Source organism: Leopardus geoffroyi, chromosome B2 (genome assembly GCF_018350155.1).
Source record: "Leopardus geoffroyi isolate Oge1 chromosome B2, O.geoffroyi_Oge1_pat1.0, whole genome shotgun sequence".
NCBI lineage: Eukaryota > Metazoa > Chordata > Mammalia > Carnivora > Felidae > Leopardus > Leopardus geoffroyi.
This window is the reverse complement of record NC_059332.1, coordinates 123,561,173-123,574,725: the sequence shown is the minus strand read 5'-3', so window position 1 is coordinate 123,574,725 and position 13,553 is coordinate 123,561,173.

Genomic DNA, 13,553 nt, shown 5'->3' with positions numbered 1-13,553 from the left:
TATATATGCATATATGTATATATACATATATATAATATATGCATGCATATATATGTAATATACATGCATATGCATATATACGTATGCATATATATGATAATTTCAGATTATCACATGGAGAAATTATCATATATATGCATACGTATATCATATATATATGCATACATATATATATGTATGCATATATATATGATAATTCCTCCATGTGATAATCTGAAATTTCTCCTTATAAATCTATCATCTATTTATAGATAGATACACATACATGCATACATAATTCATATTGAATATTAAGATATCTGTGACAAAGACTGTTGCCTATCCAGTATCCATTTTCCCCTTCTTCCCTGGTAATAAAACTACTAAAATGGTGGTTGCATATGTGTGCCCGGGTTTAAAGTTACAGTTTCCAGCCTCCCTGGTAGATATCCTTTCTCTAAGGGGACATAAATGGGTGAGGATTTGAGGAAAGCTGTTTTAAAACAGCTACTTAGCAATCAGGCATTCCCCTCCTTCCTGCTGCCTGGAATATGGATGTGATGGCTGGATTACAACAGCCATTTTCTTCTAATCATGAAGGTGTTAGCTATGAGATGGGGATTAGAAAGGAGAAACAGGGAAGGAGTTTAGATCCTTGGTGACAGTGAAGCCACCAATCAAGTCCTGGACCAACTAAATCCGGACTTATTTTACAGGCAAGAAAAATGTACTATCTTTTTTGAACCTCAATAATTTCGGATTTTTATTATACGTACTAACTGGAGGATACATTCCATAAGAGCAAGAATCGTTGCCTGTTATGTTCACTGTTATATCCCAGGAACCTGAAACAGGCATTCAAAAAACATTATTGAGTGAATGCAATATAATACAAACCTAAACTCTCACTGTATTTTTTGTAATATTGTAAAGGGTAAGCTGAGAAAATTCTGGAGTTTTTGCAATGCTAAATAGAGATTAGCAAACACAAAGCAGCTGGAACCTTGACAAAGAGTGGTGCAAGAAGATTTTTCCAATGTAAGCTAAAAATAGTGTGGTCTCTCTGGGAAGGACAGAGGCTGGTTCCAGCTGGGGTAAACTGTTTATGGTGATCCTGACCACAGAAAAAAATCTGAGGGGCTCTGAGATATTAGCCACTCCTTACCTTGCATTACAAGACTATAATATTATAAAAATATTTCATCCCACCAGTGAGGTTTTCAAAAATGATGAAGGGGCACCTGGGTGGCTCAGTTAGTTAAGCGTCGGACTTTGGCTGGGGTCACGATCTCACCCTCTGTGAGTTCGAGCACAGCGTCGGGCTTTGTGCTGACAGCTCAGAGCCTGGAGCCTGCTTTGGATTCTGTGTCTCTCTCTCTCTGCCCATGCTCCACTAGCGCTGTCTCTCTCTCTCAAAAATAAAATAAAACATTTAAAACTTTTTATAAATCAATCAATCAATCAACAAACCGCACTCCAATACCGGATTTTGGGTGTTTTGAAATAAAATCCAGGCCTAATTTGCTTGATCTCCAGCACCTTAAAGAATGCCCAATACATAATAAACCTTCTATAAATGTTGACAACTCAAGTTGAATTGGAGAAGTGGAATAGGAAACGTAAAATACTTATCTTCTTCTATCCCACCCCTTCCCTTTCTTCATACCCCTCCCCATTCAAGTGGAATCCAGGTTTGCTAAAAGTGTCAATGGAAGTTGAGTTAAGGACTGCCTGAAATTCCAGTACAAGAAATTTATTCCCAGTGAATTTTGTACATGGTTACTTGAAAATTCTTCTCTTAAATGCAAGTAGGCTATATAACAAAGAATACTGAATTTTAATTTCAATTTGCCTTTTACTTCTCAGTTCTGTACTTTCCCTGGAATTTTGTTTCTTCCTATGTAAACGGGAAGTTTCCACTACATCAATCATTTCTAGCTGCGGGGGGGCGGGGGGACAGGCAGGGAGACTATAACAAGATTAGATAAAGTAGTCTAAATATTTCAAAAGCCAAACAAGAATCGCACATTCATAATTCTGCAGCAGAGGCCAGCCTAAAATTCTAAATCTCTTTGTTTTCAGGCTGAAATTATAGGGATGCAAGGTTGTTACAAATTATATGGTTATAAACTGGTTCTCTGCTATTGATATTAATTTCTGAATGACCACTTAGGAAATCAAGACACTTCTGAGTTTATGGAGGAAAAATATTTGAACAAGTTTATAAGTTTTATAAAGTTGGTCCTTAAGGTTCTGCACAGCCAAGAGGACTAAGGCACAGAGTTATTGTCTATCATTCATACCTTATTGTGCATGAGTCTTTTCTTTAGCTTTATTGGACTGTAAGTGATAAACAGATGCTGTATACATTTATACATGCTTTGATATATGTATATATTGTGAAAGGATAAATACAATCAAACTTAACATAGTTACCTTGTGTGTGGGTATGGGGTAGATGAGGGTAGGTGGTAAGAGCATTTAAAATCTACCCTCTTAGTCAATTTCAAGTATACAACACAATATTGTTAACTACCAGTCATCATGTTGTACATTAGATTTCCAGAACTTATTTATCTTGCATAATTGAAACTTCGTATCCTTTGACCAACATTTCCTCATTTTCCCCACCTTAACCCCTGGCAACCACCATTCTATTCTGCTTCTATGAGTTCAACTATTTTAGATTCTACATATAAGCAAGATCATGTGTATTTATCTTTCTGTGCCTAGTTTATTTCAGTTAAATAATGTAACAAATCATAAGATTTTCTTCCTTTTTTTAAGGCTGCAAAATATTCCCTTACTGTGACTTTTAGCAGAAGCCTTGAAAAAGAGGGAAAATACTAAGTAATTCAAAGCCCTGTAGAGAGACAATTTCCAGAGTGCTTACAGCACATACAGCAGCAGCTGCACTTACAAAGGGCCCCCTTTCTTATTATAATATGCTTGTCCTGTCCTCCTCATCATATGGGGGTACTTGGTTTTTTTCTCAGCTTAGAAGCTGTTTTCATCTAAACATTCATTAAACCTCAGAGTTGTACAATATCTAAACTTGGCCAATCTGTGAAAGGCCATTTAATTAAAATAATGTAGGCAGGCATGGGTAAGGCTCTATAATTATATATTTAAAATTTAAAAATATAATTTTTGGGGCACCTGGGTGGCTCAGTCGGTTAAGCATCCAACTTCAGCTCAGGTCATGATCTCATAGTTCCTGGGTTCGAGCCCCATTTCAGGCTCTGTGCTGACAGCTCAAAGCCTGGAGCCTGCTTCAGATTCTGTGTCTCCCTAGCTCTCTGCCCCTCCCCCACTCATGGTCTGTCTGTCTCTCTCAAAAATAAATAAACATTAAAAAAATTAATTAAATGGGAATGCAAGCTGGTGCAGCCACTCTGGAAAACAGTATGGAGGTTCCTCAAAAAACTAAAAAGAGAACTACCTTACGACCCAGTAATTGTACTACTAGGCATTTATCCAAGGGATACAGGTGTGCTGTTTTGAAGGGACACATGCACCCCAACGTTTATAGCAGCACTATCGACAATAGCCAAAGTATGGAAAGAGCCCAAATGTCCATCGATGGATGAATGGATAAAGAAAATGTGGTATATATATACAATGGAGTATTACTCAGCAATCAAAAAGAATGAAATCTTGCCATTTGCAACTATGGAGGATGGATGGAACTGGAGGGTATTATGCTAAGTGAAATTAGTCAGAGAAAGACAAATGTCATATTTATTCATATTAGGACTTTAAGAGACAAAACAGATGAACATAAGGGAAGGGAAACAAAAATAATATCAAAACAGGGAGGGGGACAAAACAGAAGAGACTCATAAATATGGAGAACAAACTGAGGGTTACTGGAGAGGTTGTGGGAGGGGGGATGGGCTAAATGGTAAGGGTCACTAAGGAATCTACTCCTGAAATCATTGTTGCACTATATGCTAACTAATTTGGATGTAAATTAAAAAAACAAAATTAAAATAAAAGAAAAAAGAAAAATTATTTTTAAAATGGTTAAAATGGTAAGTTTTATGATATGTATATTTTGGCACAACAAAAAAGTTTTTGAAGCTTAACTAGAGTGTTTAGTCTGGATACATATTTACTATGCTTCTATGTAAAAGGAGAAACAAAAATCTGTGAGTGATTGATATTATCTGAACAGTATAAAATGCATTGAATCATTTTCCTTATGTTCTGGGAAGAGAGCTGTTAAAAGCACAGGTCTTGGGAATCAGAGTCTTAGGAGTAGACCTAGGCCTCGTGCGTTTTAGTTTTGTGATGAGGAGAATCCGACATCTATGTGTCCTTTTAGCCCTTGGGTAGGATTAATATTTATGTGATGCTGTGAAGGTACTCACAGTGCCTCAATTGTGTATTGGATAAATTGGACAAATGGATGGATGTATCCCTTAAATGGATATTGGCTCCAATGGATAAATGGCTAGATAAATAAATGGGTGCTTCATCTGTAAGCTCAACTCAACAAAAGGAGATTGGGTATGATAATAAAATGGAGTATGGCCCCCCTCAATAATAAAATCTCCCTCAAAGGTTGTAGTGACGATTAAATTAGATAGCATGTGTAACTGTAAGGCCTCAATTGCTGGAGGCCCTTATTTTTGTTGTACTTTCCTACTCTGTTCAAATACTAAACTTACTTCTTCAAAGCAGAACATTTGATCCTCTCGTTCCTATTTCACTCTTAATTCTCTGCTTTAACCTCTGTCACTATCACTAAGGAATAAGGGTTTCCCAATGCTGTTAGGACTTTGCTAATTTTTTTGTTCATGTACTCTCCAAAAGGATTTAGAAAAATTATGAAGCCCCCCCATACCCTGTAAGCTCTCTAAAATGTTTTCTCATAAGTTTAAATAGCTGTAAATGATGTAATGTTATGATTATTGAAAAATAGTGTCCTTTTTTTTAAATGTTTATTTTTGACAGAGAGAGAGAGAGAGAGAGAGAGAGACAGAGCATGAGCAGGGAAGGGGCAGAGAGAGAGGGAGACACAGAATCTGAAGCAGGCTCCAGGCTTCCAGCTGTCTGCACAGAGCCCGACGCAGGGCTCGAATTCACAGACCGCGAGATCATGACCTGAGCCGAAGTCGGACGCTCAACCGACTGAGCCACCCAGGCACCCCAAAAGTGTCCTTTTTAAATTCAAAATATTTTGTCACTCTTAAATGTCTCCAATGGATTCTAGAAACAATAGCCATTTGACACAACTACTGTATTAGTTATCTAGTGCCATGTAACAAATTGTCCCTATACTTGGCAGTTGAAAACAACCATTAATTTTCTCACAGTTTCTCTGGGTCAGGTCACTCTAAATCTCTTACAAGTCTGCAGTCAAGGGTCAGGGCTTCATTCTCATCTGAGGACTTGACTAAGTAGAGTTTGCTTCCATGTTCACTCACATAATTGTTAGCGAGAGTCGGTTTCTTGTGGACTGTTGGACTGAGGGTCTGGTTCTTTGCTGGCCAATGGCAACATTCCTCCCTCCGTTCCTTGTTACATGGGGCCCTCCATAAGGCCATTCATTATCTGACACATGCATGTGTGTGTGCGTGTGTGTGTGTGTGTGTGTGTGTGTGTGTGTGTGAAAGAGAGAAAAAGAAAACAAAAGAGGATGAGCAAGATGGAAATTACACTTTTTGTAATGTAATCTTAGAAGCTGCATCCCATCACTTCTGCTATATTCTCTTGTTAAAAGCAAGTCAGTAGGCCAAGCACATCCTCAAGGGGATAGGATTACACAGGCTGTGAATACCAGGAGGAAGGAATCACTGCAGGCCATCTCATAGGGGCTGCCTACCTTTTTACTACCTTTATCACTTTTTAAAAAGTGTTTTTTTTATTTATTTTTTTTTAAATTTTTTTTTTCAACGTTTATTTATTTTTGGGACAGAGAGAGACAGAGTATGAACGGGGGAGGGGCAGAGAGAGAGAGGGAGACACAGAATCGGAAACAGGCTCCAGGCTCTGAGCCATCAGCCCAGAGCCCGACGCGGGGCTCGAACTCACGGAGCGCGAGATCGTGACCTGGCTGAAGTTGGACGCTTAACCGACTGCGCCACCCAGGCGCCCCTAAGAAGTGTTTGTACGAGGTCATCTTTAACTGTTAAGAGAATTTATCATTTCTTTTTGTCCTTGAACTCATAATTCTATTCTACTATTTTCCCCTGGGTTTTGTTTTAATGTAATATATGTTTATGCTTGGAATTATTTTATTGATTTCCTTATCACTATATACATCACTATAAGAAAATTATGTATATAAATTGAAATTTTAAAAAGTTTCCTATAATCATATGGCTCTAGGGATTACTTTTTCCCAACAATGTGCTATCATTTATTTATTAGTAGTTCTTGTAGTACTAGTATTATGATTAATATTATCAAATAGATCAAAATTATAAACATCTGATAAGATTTGATAATTATTAAATACAAAAAGTGAAATGTCATTGGAAGTAAATTGCTTAATGCAATAAGGTTGTTAATTTTTTCAGTTAGTTCATTTATCCTTTCTTGAGTATGAATTACTCTTTGAATGAGTCAGGGTCACTAGTAAATGAGGAGCTAATAATGTTCATTCATGATAGTTGTTAAATGTCTTATTTTTAGAGGAATGAATTCCCATTAAACCACTCTAAACTTAATAGGTACATGGGACAAATAATTAATGAGCAGAGACATGCTTGATCAATGATAGTGAACCTAAGTAAAAACTAATATGAATTTAGAGTATGTAACAAACTTTTGGGAAAAGTTAACAAAAATGTTTCGTCAGCAAGTCTGACTAAATATTCATGTAAATGGAAAACATCCACTTACTTCCTAAAATGATAAATAATTCTGAAAACCTTCCCTCCACCCTGGCAGCACAACAAAGATGTGTTTGTGAAGGACACAGAAAAGAAAATGTGTGATAGAAGAAACCTACATTTCAGAGTTAATCTCTTTTCCTCCAGACATTTGTAATAACCAGGAGGAATAGAAATGACCAACATAATAGAAAGTACATTATTTTCATGGCTCTTCTCTACCGAAATCACACGCTTTGGCTCCGTGTAAAAGGTAAGAGGGGCTCATCTGGCAGAACCACACAGACACTAGAAAATGATGCAGTAAGCATCATGTTCACACATAATTTCTGCCTTTGGTTATAACGGCCATGACTGGCATGGTAAAGATGTCTCATTTGAGAATAAACATGGAATGTTTTTATTTTCCAATTATTGCCAACAACTATTTCTTACCAAATCCCCTTCTTTCTGGGTAGCAGGACTCTTGGTAAAGACATGGGCTTTTTCGTGTGACTATGATGCTTGAATACTTACAAAGTATTATTTGTGTCACAAAGCTAAGGACACAGTAAGAGCTGATGGGAATAATGTTACGGAATTCATGCAAAAGCAGGTTAGACTAGGTAATTCCTTTCAGTCTCTGAGTGATAATTTTAAAGCTTTGCAGTTATTGATTCCATCTGTCCAGCACTCCTTACCCCTTTCTTGTCTCTCTGCCTCTCACTTGGCAGGTGTGGGTTTAAAAGCAAGGCTGAGCCTCTCACAGTACCTCGATCTACAGGCAGTGTGGTTCCAGAACTACACATATGGAGATTCAAGCAACTACCTCCCCCCTTTTTAGAAGTAGAAGAATGATTTGTAAATTTCAGGACTCTTAAAAACATTCCAAATTTGGGCATTTTGTATTAAATATATTTTAATTATCTAAAAGGATAAGATATTCTACAATGAATCTGGGAGATTTAGGTTTTTACCTTAATTTTTAAAGAATATAGTTTGACTGGTTTTCTTAGTAATGATAAGTACAGTTACTAAAGAATACCAAATTGGGAATTGGGATATGGCATGTTTGATTGCATACACAAATTTAGAATTGTGTTCTAAAGTTAAATAATTATATTTATGTAAACATAATGAAAGCATGGGATTTCAAATGAAATATATTGTGCTTGAAGTGTGTGGTGATTAGTTCTAGTATGAGTTAGGAAAACTGAAAATTTCCAGAACCTATAAAGAAGTTTCTGCTTTAAAAGGCTGGGTAAAGTTTAAATGTTTAGCATTTGACACATTTTTTTTTTTTTTTTTTTTTTTAGTGATTGTATCAGGGTGTGTGCGTGTGATGTGTGTGAGAGAGAGAGAGAGCAAGAGACAGAAATTTTAAAGAACTGGCTCATGGGATTGTACACTATGGAGGGTAATCCACTTTACTTAAAGTTAACTGTTATAAATTTTAATCATTCTGCAAAATACCTTCATAGCAATATCTAGACTAGGGTTTGCACAAACTGGGCAATATAGTCTAGCCAAGTTGACATAAAATTAACCACATGGGCAACAGACACATGGAAAGATGCTCAACATCATTAATCATCAGGGAAATGCAAATCAGAACCACAATGAGATATCACCTCACACCTGTCAGAATGGCTAAAATCCAAAACATAAGAAACAACAAGTGTTGGCAAGGATATGGAGAAAAAAGAATGCTCGCATTGTTGGGGGGAATGCCAACTGGTGTGGCCACTGTGGAAAACAGTATGGGGGTTCCTCAAAAATAAAAATAGAATCACCATATAATCCAGTAATTCCTGGAAATACTGAGTATTCACCCAAAGAACATGAGAACACTAATTTGAAAGGATATATGCATCCCTATGTTTACCTCAGCATTATTTACAATAGCAAAATTATGGAAGCAGCCTAAGTGTCCACCAATAGATGAATGGATAAAGAAGAAGTGGTATATAGACAGAATGGAAGAATGGGATATTACTGAGTCACAAAAAGAATGAAATCTTGCCATTTGCAACGACATGGATGGACCTAGAGAGTATGATGCTAAGTGAAATCAGTCGGAGAAAGACAAATATCATATGATTTCATTCCCATGTGGAATTTAAGAAATAAAACAAACGAATAAAGAAAAAAGAGACAACCCAAAAAACAGACTCTTGGAGAACAAACTGATGGTTACCAGAGGGGTGGTGGGTCGGAGAATGGGTGAAATAGGTGAAGATTAAGGGTACACTTATGATGAGCACCGAGTAATGTATAGAATTGTTGAATCACTATATTGTACACCTGAAACTAATATAACACTGTATGTTAACTATACTGGAATTAAAATTTAAAAAAATAACCAGTGATCAAATTAATTAATTGATACTATTCAAGTAAATTGTGATTAAAAAAATTTTTTCTTGGTTGGCTTTTGGAGATTTTAGTTCACAAACTATCAAGACAATAAATACTTACATCTATTCAAAGGTCTCTTGTACATTGGAATTCTATAGTAGAGATTAGAGATAACTGTGATTAAAATAAAGGAGAAATAAATATGACATTTTGGCCAATACATCAAAAGAGGATTTCAGACAATCTCAAAGGCAGCTTATATTTACACGTATAAATCTTTGCTGTTCACATGGAATTTCAAGATACCAAGATAATCTTTGATCATCACACTGGAAAATGTAAAGACTATAACTGATATTGGGTCAAGATATTTATGAACTGGGAGAATCATTTGGATTTATACAAGCATTCCATTTTAATATAATAATGATACATAACATGATATAAAGCTGATAGGGAAATGTTTGTCTTTTTAAAGAAGAAAAATGTGAAGCCCAGGAAAGGGGGCACAGTAAATTTAAAGGCTTTTACCTGAAGAATCTCCTTTTAACATTCATGAAACTCAAATTACATGTATTTTTGATCACTTGATATTATCCCACAGATCATTATGCTCTCATTTTTTTTCTGTGTTTTTTTTCTGTGTGTTTCTATTACTGCAGTGTCACTGATGATTTCTTCTGTGGTGTCTAATTTGCTATTAATCCCATCCAAGTAACCTTTAATTTAAACTACTATAGTTTTCATATCTAGAAAGGCCATTTGGCTCTTTGTTACATCTTCCATTTCTTTTCTCATTTTGTTCTTGTGTTGTTTTGCATCCTTGAGCATTTATGCATATTTTATCATAGCTGTTATAATGTTTTTGTCTACAAATTGCATCATCTCTGTCATTTCTGGGCCTGTTTCTACAGCTGATCTTTGTCCTTGTTAAAAGTTGCATTTTTTCCCCCTCCTTTGTCTATTACGTTTTGACAGAATGGTAGGTGTTTTGTGTTTTACTTTATTGAATGCTATATTTTTGTTATATTTCTTTAAAGGCTATCAGATTTTTTTCTAGCAAGAAGTTATTGATTTATGGGAGAACTTTCTTGTTTCTAAGCTCTTTCAAGGTGGGCCTAAATGGTCTTTACTGTAGAGACAATTTAGCTCACTTCTTAGTTGTGGATCTTCTGGAATCACTTCTAAATACTTCATTACTCAATGAATTCTCTCTGCTCTGGCTGGGGAAAACCCAAATTATCCTCAGCCCAGTGTGAACTCAGGAAATTGTTTATGTCAGAGAGTGCTGATACTTTTTCCTCAGAGGGTGTTCTTTCCTGGCCTACGAGGTCTAAATTTTTTTTTAATGTTTACTTATTTTGAGGGAGAAAGAGATGGAGTGTGAACAGGGAAGGGGGAGAGAGAGAGGGAGACACAAAATCCAAAGCAGGCTCCAGGCTCTGAGCTGTCAGCACAGAGCCCGACACGGGGCTCGAACCCATGAACCATGGGATCATGACCTGAGCCAAAGTCTGATGCTTAACCGACTGAGCCATCTATGGGTCCCTCCTGGGCTTATGAGGTTTTATTCTATGCACATGCAGTGTGGTATCAAAGGTCTTATATGCAAACTTCTGGAATTCTTTCTCTGCAAAGCTTCCTTTTGTATAGTATGTCCTTAAGTTCTAATGGCCTTAGCCTCCCCATATTCCAATCTTTTATCTTCAACCAAAGACATCTGGCTTCTTGTTGGAGTTTTCCTTCCCTGTATCACTGTCCAGAAATTGCCTTTTGACAGAGGAATCACCCCACTCCTTTATCTTCTTTCGAGGTTCCCAGTCATGCACTGCGTGTTGTCCAGTATCCAAAAATACAAGGAGTAGAAAGTTGTATATAATGTGTTAACATTTCATTAAGACAGTGAGACATATACTTATGTATGTGAATTTGTGTTACAAAACTCAGTGAAAATATAATATAGTACTTTAAGAAAAGTTACCTGGACTTTGATTCCAGCCATAAAAGAAAAATTGGACCTAGAATTCTCTTCTCAGTGTAAATCCCTAGAAAACTAGGGAAAAAAATGGTTATGTATAGAATAGTCAACATTCCTTTTTATGGCTGCATAGTAAGTACTCCATTTAGTGGATGAATCAGAGTTCATTAAACCAGTTCCTGACGGGTGAACACTTGGGTGATTTTCAATTTTTTGCTATTACAAATAGAACTGAAATTAATAGACTTTTAAAAATGTCTTTCACTATTCTACCAATTATCTTTGAAATATATTTGTATTATTATTTTTTTAAGTTTATTTATTTTGAGAGAGAGAGAGAGAGAAAGAAAGTACATAAGCAAGGGACGGGCAGAGAGAGAGAGAAAGAGAGAGAGAGAGAGAGAGGGAGAGAGAGAGAGTCCCAAGCAGGCTCCATGCTGTCAGCACAGAGGCTGGCAGGAGGTCTTGATCTCATGAACCATGAGGTCATGACCTGAGCAGAAATCAACAGTCAGATGCTTAACTGACAGGGTTGCCCAGGCACCCCTGAAATATATTTTTAGAAGTGGAATTGCTGGATCAAAGGGTAAGTGTCTATATGATTTTGCTAGATATTGACAAATTTCCCTTTGCAGGTATTTTATCATTTTTTTTTTATTCCACCAGAAATGAATGAATGCCCATTTTCTTATAGAGTGTGTTGTCAAACTTCTGGATTTTTGCCAACATTATTAGGTACAAGGTGATATGCTAGTGTAATTTTAATTTGCATTTCTCATTATAAATTGTTTCTCACTGAGCATCTTTTTAAATTAATTTTTATTAGTAGTTTTTTTTTTCAACGTTTATTTATTTTTTTTGGGGGGGACAGAGAGAGACAGAGCATGAACGGGGGAGGGGCAGAGAGAGAGGGAGACACAGAATCGGAAACAGGCTCCAGGCTCTGAGCCATCAGCCCAGAGCCCGACGCGGGGCTCGAACTCACGGACCGCGAGATCGTGACCTGGCTGAAGTCGGACGCTTAACTGACTGCGCCACCCAGGAGCCCCTTTATTAGTAGTTTTTAATCTTTATTTTTGAGAGAGAGAGACAGAGAGAGAGGCAGAGCTCCAGTGGGGGTGGAACAGAGAGAGAGAGAGGGAGACACAGAATCTGAAGCAGGCTCCAGGCTCTGAGCTGTCAGCACAGAGCCCGATATGGGGCTCGAACTCACCAACTGTGAGTTCATGACCTGAGCCGAAGTCAGACACTTAAATGACTGAGCCACCCAGGTGCTCCACTGAACATCTTTTGATATGGGTAAAAGACACCTGTACTTCCATCTTTATGAATTGCCTATGGCCTCCTTTAGCTCATTTTTCTATGGGTTTTTGGTCTCTTACTTCTCTATTTTTAGAAATTCATTTTATGAGCTGTGAATCAGTTGTAGATATTTTTTTCCCAGTTTGCTATTTGTCTAGTTTGCTTGTTATCTTCTGCTATGTAAAGATTTTTATATTATCAAGTTTATCTATTTTTTCCTTTCTTGCTTTTGGATTTTGAGTCACGGTCCTGAAAGTGTTCCTTGCTCCTAGGTAGAAAAGAATGTACCCATATATTTACTGAGTACTCATACAGTTTCATTTTTTTTTAAATTTTAGAGAGAGAGAGCACACGATGCGGGGAGAAGGGCAGAGTGAGAGACAGAGAGGGGATCTTAAGTAGGCTCCCGACACAGGGCTCAATCCCATAACCTGGGATCATGACCTGAGCAGAAACCAAGAGTCAGATGCTCACTGAGCAGTGCCATCCAGGAGCCCCAATATAGTTTCATTTTTTATAATTAAATCTCCTAGCCATTTGGAATTTTTCTTGGTGTGTGGTGTGGGGAATGAATCCAATTTTATCTTTTCCATATGGCTTTGCAGTTATTCCAACATGACTTTTTAAAGTCCTTCTTTTGCAATCATCTAAAAGGCTGTTTTTATCTTATACTAAATTTTCACACGGAATTGGATCCATTTCAGATTTTCTATTCTGTCTCATTGATATTTATCCATGAACCAGCACTATTAATTTAGAGGACTTACATCTTTAACAATTGTAGTGTTATAAAAAAAAAAAAAAAAAAAAAAAAAAGCTGTGACAAAGGCAGAGGTACTGGTCCTGTAGAGTGACCTTAGCTATAGCTTCTGGTCTTTGAGGGCTCTTGGTTTCTGTATTTTCGAGCCTGGGCCGCAGGCTTGCTTTGATGCCTTAAGCCCTGATATGTTCGCAAAAAAAATTGATTTTGTTTTAGTTTTGGTAGTCAGAGTTGGTTTCTGTTGCTTACTCTTACTGTGGCTGTGGCCCTGTGTATATATTTTTCATGACATGTTTATCTAAATTAAAGGGATGCCTTTAATAGTAAGAACTTTAGTCAAAGTGGGTAGGGGGAG